Here is a 6,578-nt window from a genome sequence, read left to right as displayed (position 1 = left end):
TGGACCTATCAATTACGCTCTTTAACGCCCGCTCAATGCTTCCAAAATCCATACTCTCCGTGCGATTATTCCTGTTGCGCAACCAAATCTGATTTGTGTGACCAAAACATGGCTCTCGGTTGATACTCCAAACACGGTAGTCTCAATCCCTGGCAGGAGGAACTCAAGAGGTGGAGGCTGTGCCGTCTACTCCAAATAGGAACTTCGTGCAACCCCCTTGATGTTCCCAGCCTAGAAGGGATTCCAGAAGCTACCTGGATCTCTGCAAAACAGACCAAGCGACCTGCACTAGTAGGCTGTATCTATCTAACACCGCCCCCTCCCCCGCTTCTATAACTGACTTGTCCCGTATTATCACCACTGCACATGCCCTTTCTCATTCATCTAAATTCGTGCTGAGTGACTTCAGCCTACCGGATATTTCCTGGTCTCCCACTCTGGGCCTTGGTCGTTACGCCTCACTGCTTGCCCAACTTAGTGTAGAGGGTTGGTCTCAGACTGTACGCAGCCCCACTCGTGGCCAACACACTTAGATCTAATATTTTCAAATGAGGGTCATCTGGCTACGACCGTAATTGGTCCATGCTTTCCAGGTAGCGATCACTGCGTTGTTTCATGTAAGGCAGTCAGGTTTAACGGAGCTGTTCCCCCGAGTCCGTCTTTCTTTCATCTCCTGACTCCGGACATTTTGCTGGCTTTTTCATCCCCGCTGGCCTCCTGGGACTGGAGCGACTTCTTTCTCTCGTCAGACACACAACGGATTTGTGGTATCTTCTACCAAAACCTATTGTCCTCTCTCTACCTTGCCTATCCCATTAAGGGTTTTTACCCTGGTACCTCCCGACATGATAAACTATTGAAAGCCTTGGACAATGAAATAAGCCGAGCCGGCAGTGAATATCGGAAATCTCGGGATTTCTCATTAATACTCCTCATCAACAAGCTGTCAACCGACCGAGAGTCCTTACGGGTATCCCCCGAATGCCGAAAACAGAGCACCGCTCTCAGGGGCCCTTCTAGCTGTAAATTACTCGGCCGCCTATTTCGTGGACGATGTACCCCAAACTGTCACCAAGTCACTTGCCTGAGCTCAACCAACGGTAGTTTCATCACTCATCCTGTCAATATAGCCGACCACTTGAATGCTTACATTGCCAGCTGCTACTTAATTCCTTCTCCCAAGTTCGATCCTACAATCACGGCCTCATATTCCACCTCTTTACAACAGAGTAACCACCCGTCTCTGAGCAGCTTGCCATCTCCCTAGCTGATGTATCAGCCCTTCTTCAAACCCTCAGACTCCGCTGTGCCGGGAGGCGACGGCATGCCATCGCGCGTACTGAGATATGGTGGTCAAGATGCCAAAACCCTCGTCCTAGATCTTTTTACTCACTCAGCCAACTCTGGAATCGTTCTCTCTCAATGGAAACAATCTGCTGTTTGCCCCTATTTTAAATCCGGATCCAGGCAAACTGCCTCCAATTATAGAGTGATCCACCATACCCCTCTTTTAATGCGAACCCTCGAGCGTTTGGACAAAGTCCCGTTACTCAGGTCTCTCCTAGCTACAAACGCCATAGATGCTCAGCAGTACGGATTCCCATCTCAAAGATCCGTAAATGGCTGCCAGCTTCACTTCTTTGAGACCGTCACAGCAGCCTACGACGCTGGATACTCCACTGTAACCGTCTATCTGGACATCCAAAAAGCCTTCGGCCAGGTCGCCCACGCCTCCCTGCTACACAAACTTAGCAATGTTGGCATCAATAGAACCTCCTATTTATCAGACAGGAGGCAAATAACGCAAATCGGGGACGCGCAATCAATTCCACTACCAATCACTAGCGGAGTCATCCAAGGAAGCGTTCTAGGCCCCATCCTTTTCGTACTGTACATCAAAGATATCCTCGGCGCCATATCCCATGGTAAGGCTTTCCTCTTTGTGGACAGCATGAAAATCGCGTACACAGTCCCCTCCTCTGAAAAAGCCCTTGCTTTTCACTAGATTAAGCAAGACTCAGATTCACTGACTCGCTGGTCAAACGAATCTGGCCTAAGCTTCTCCTCCCCAAAATCCTGCACAACTTCCTGCCGCTGCTCTCTTCCGGCTGACGCTTTCACAATTGATGGAAATCCTATCACCTATTCCACGGAGATAAAATATCTCTGCCTCAGATACTCCTGTACATTTAGCTTTTCCCACCAGGTGCAGTTTAAGGTTGCAAGAGCACGCCGGCTCAGTTCTTTAATACTGCGCTCCTGTCACCTCCCAGAAACAATGGTTGCAATATTTAAGCTGTGCGTACGACCATTCGTGGAATTCTGTCCTGCAATCTCCTCCCTTTACACCCAAAACTGCAGACTCGCAATTGAAAATGTCCAACGCTCATTTACGAAAAAGCTCTTTCCCTGGTCAAACCTCCTCTCTTACCGCTCCCGCTGTCAAATTCTGGGCCTCGAACCACTACGGCTTAGACTGTTAAAATTGAATCTAGCTCTCTTACACCGTCTGCTGCTTAAAAACGCCTTTGTAGCAGAGGCCAGACCAAGTATAACCTCACAGCCTCGCTACAGACTCCGTAACTCCTGCAACCTCTTAGTGTGTCCCCCAGCTCGTACAAATTTACGCCACTACTTCTTTCTAGTTTATTACGCTCGCATCTGGAAGAGCCTTCCTGAGCAGTTGCGAAGCATCATGCATCATCATAATTTTTCTCAGTCCGTGGACAAATTCCCTACGTGTGAAACTACTGCCGCCCTACTCAATACTCTAATAACCTCTGACCTCCTCTACGAATCAGGTCCAGTGCGCATATGAGTTTAGCGACATTACAGTTAGTGGGCAAGTAAAAGATTCTGTTATCACTTCTTCCTATCCTCTTGACCCCCTTTAAGCTGATAAAGGACTCAAATGCCAACTTGATCTTAATCTGCAGTGTAAATGGCCTGGTTGTTTTTTATTCCTCCAGTGAACTTATACCTCGTCCTAGTCAAGTCCCCACCCCGGATTACTCTGTCAGCTCTGTCTGGTAACTGGTGATCACAGCCTAACTCTAGCTGATAAAAACAAAACCAAAGTCGATTTTTTTCACTTCATCATCAGATCGCATTCTGCGCTTATATATATCCATTTGATGATTTGCTCCACGAAACACTCCCACACACAACATCGCAGAAGGCTTTTGTTTGACATGGCAGCCCAGATGAGCGCTCCGACGCCGTGTAGTCATAGTGCCATCGCCGTGCGTATCAATATTCCAGTCCCAACGTCTCACTGACAACTGTCATTCCACTTCTCCTCTGCGACTTGCCTCTACCAGCGTCTGTATGCTGTTCACTTGTTCGAATTGACTGAGCTGTCTTTACTGGCCTGGCTTTCCCCGACCAAAAATGGTTGCTGGAGTATTTATTAATGCACAAACCGCACTTACGACTGCTTGGATGGTTTTCCACCTCGCAGATCTGGTAGCATGCACGAAGGATGAAAACCTCATGTGGTGGACGGGTACGCCCTACCCTGTTACGTTACACCATGGTGCGTTCGTATGCCCGCCACCCCTCCAGTAGCACGGGTGCATCGCTCATCACCGGTGGTTCTGAGTCTGGCCTTTAAGTCCAGGAAACCAAAAAAAGTACTGCTGACTTCTGTTTGTTGCTGCTGGGGTTGGGCACGCCTCGGTTGAGTTATGCACCTGGCAATGCCATAAACCACAAATGAAAAAAAACTGGCCTCTCATCTCTAAAGAAAAACAAAAGCAAAAAATTAGAAGGTCACTTGCGATAGCCCAAAGATACTCTGCAAGTGCCCATGGCGAACATCGGTGAGCATAGCTGTATCTACCTTCGTCAGAACAGATGCTACAGCGCACCAAAGCTCACTTCGTCATCCAACCAGAGAATACATCTACTCGCCGCTCCCAGTGGTCAACACCTGCTATGCGCCATCTACAGATTAGAGCTGATAGCAGTACTTCGGGGACTAGTGACTATTTCTCTTGCGCACACTTTCTCTTTTGGTATTATCGAACTCATGTAATAAACACCAGGTTATCCAGTTATCTTAGAAGTCCACTCCCGCCAGCCCTTATGCATCTGATTCCCATACTACATTTTTAAGCGCTTTCATCGGCTTTTACTGGATCAGTTGTGATGTAATGTCGTATGTTAGCAAACTCAGCGCCTGGTCGCTAGCCTGCTAAGTAAAAATCTTTCTATCTCCTACTCCATATAATCGCCTGTCGTCACCCTAATTGCAGCAGACGTCAAGTTTTTCTTTCTGTGTATATTTATGCATATTATCCCATTTTATATCCCCTCAAACTCACTATGTTTTGCGAATCTCCTTCCATCCCCTCACCTTCCCAAGCTTTGAATTTCGGAAGTGCCCGCTTTGGACGACCTGGCTCGATGATCTCCACTCCACCTGGCCTATGATCTACAACTCGGGGATCACCAAGCGGACCAAGAAAACCTACAATCCCATATTGGTTTCGTTCCAGATTGTCTCCCCAACCAGGCTGAAATGAATACCGCTGCTCAATGAACTGCACACCCCCAGCTAAATCATCTCAAATGTGACGTCCGTCAGGCCAATAATGGCACGGCACTGCCATACTCAGTTTGATAGCACACCCGCAACTGTTCCATCCCTCCTCCCAACCGAGTTCTCTTGTCTACTCGGTTCATAGACCCCAACTGCAACGATGACATTCATTTCAACCTGTTGGACTACTCGTCCGAATTCAACCACCTCTGTGTCCTCATCCAACCAAACCCCTGCACCTGAATTCCCTACAATAGTGCAACCAGTTAGTCTGCTTGTTCTCAGATTGCACCGTATCTTTGAGATTAAACATGCCATGTTCTCCAAGTTTGAATCATCCCATCTCCCCCTCCACTTTTGCTCTTTGCGACTCCGGCCATTTACTCAACCGCCCAAGGTCGCTCGCGGCCAGAAATAGTTTTCCAGTTTGGGTTCATATAAGCCGACTGAGTCTTTGGATTAGTTGGACCTCATGCCCATTGTTCCCTACAAATTGCAGAAAAAACATAATGTTATTACTTAATCGAGTACTTCCCAATGTTTATGACATTGTCCCCTTTTCGCGCAATCCCCACTACCCGCTACCCCCTGTCATATCTCAGCCTGACTTTAAACGCATGATCATGCCAGACAGTATGCCACCCACAAGTTGGGAATATACACTATTATATTAATAATAATAATAATTTTTATTATTTAAACAATTCAGGGCGGGAGACTGGAGAAAGGTTTGAGATTCGTGACCGTCTTTCGAGTTGTGTAGATGAGTTGAACTCGGTGTGGCGTGGTTACACCCTAGAGAGAGAAAAACAGACTAGGTACAGCGCACCACGTCCAAAACCCCGCATTACGTATCTTTATTTTTTTCGTGTTAAATTGCACTTGAGGCAACGATCTTTATTTCACCATAGAAATTGTTTTGAGTTCACAAGTGGATTTCTCGTGAGGTATGGTTGAAACAGGACAGGCTTAACTCAGCGGCGCCACGTCCAACAGTGGCCATAATTTCTTATTCTTCTGCATATAGAAACCATTCACAGAATTCCGGCAGGAGTTATACATTGATGCTGCAGGATGAGCGGCATGCACGCGTCTGAGCCTGCGTGCTAACTGTTTAGGGACGCTATCCATGTCCAACGTACACAAACATCCTCATATATATCTTAGCAAATTTGTGTGGCGCCGAATCCCTAGCGGCCTTATTCACAGTTTGCGTATGAAGTAGCCCCAGCTAGCAGCTATATTATCCGATTGGGAAAACAACATTAACAGTAAAACGGTACAATCAAATCAAGCAAGCATACAACAGGAAACTGTTTTCAAACCAGGTCATAGAGGCAGAAGCGTGTGCACACAAGTCACAGCATGTTGAACAAGGAAAGGAAAACCGGATCGAGGGCCTCGGTGATACAGCGGTGATGTCGCACAAAACAACAACGCACTAATGCGCCTCACTGCACCACGCTGTTTTTGATTTTGATATAGGTGGAACGGTTGAGGAATATATTTATACGGTGCTGATAAATAAATATGAATGTATGTATATAAGGGTGAGTGAGCGTAGCGCTTGTGCGAGGCCGGAAGACAAAACAGATTTCAGCCAGTTTAACGGAGTTAAAGTGGAGCCCAGCTTGGTATGGCTTTACAAGGGGAAACAGGCGCAAGAAAACATCACAAGTGATTGAATACCAACATCTAAAATAGTCTTTAGAGATTAATCGGTGGGAGAGAGAAGAACAGCGAGCATCATAAACCCACAGGTGTATGAACAGTGACATAAACGGTTCCCTGCCGTGGATTCTAGTGCATGCTTCAAACTTCGACTGCGATCGCAAAACGTTCCTTAGAACTGTTATTCATTAAAACTGGCTGGTGTCCGGTCTACACTCACACGGTCCTCCAACGGAAGGGAAATTATCCGTGGGCCTACATCCGCCCTGCCTCTCTGGTCAATCTCTGTCTCACCCAGAACCAGCTGCCATGGAACTGCGTATCCCTTCTCCGATCGCGGCACCCTTGACGACCGTTAAGGGGC

Source organism: Opisthorchis viverrini (genome assembly GCF_000715545.1).
Source record: "Opisthorchis viverrini unplaced genomic scaffold opera_v5_16, whole genome shotgun sequence".
NCBI lineage: Eukaryota > Metazoa > Platyhelminthes > Trematoda > Opisthorchiida > Opisthorchiidae > Opisthorchis > Opisthorchis viverrini.
The sequence above is the reverse complement of the archived record's forward strand: the minus strand, read 5'-3'. Positions refer to the sequence as shown.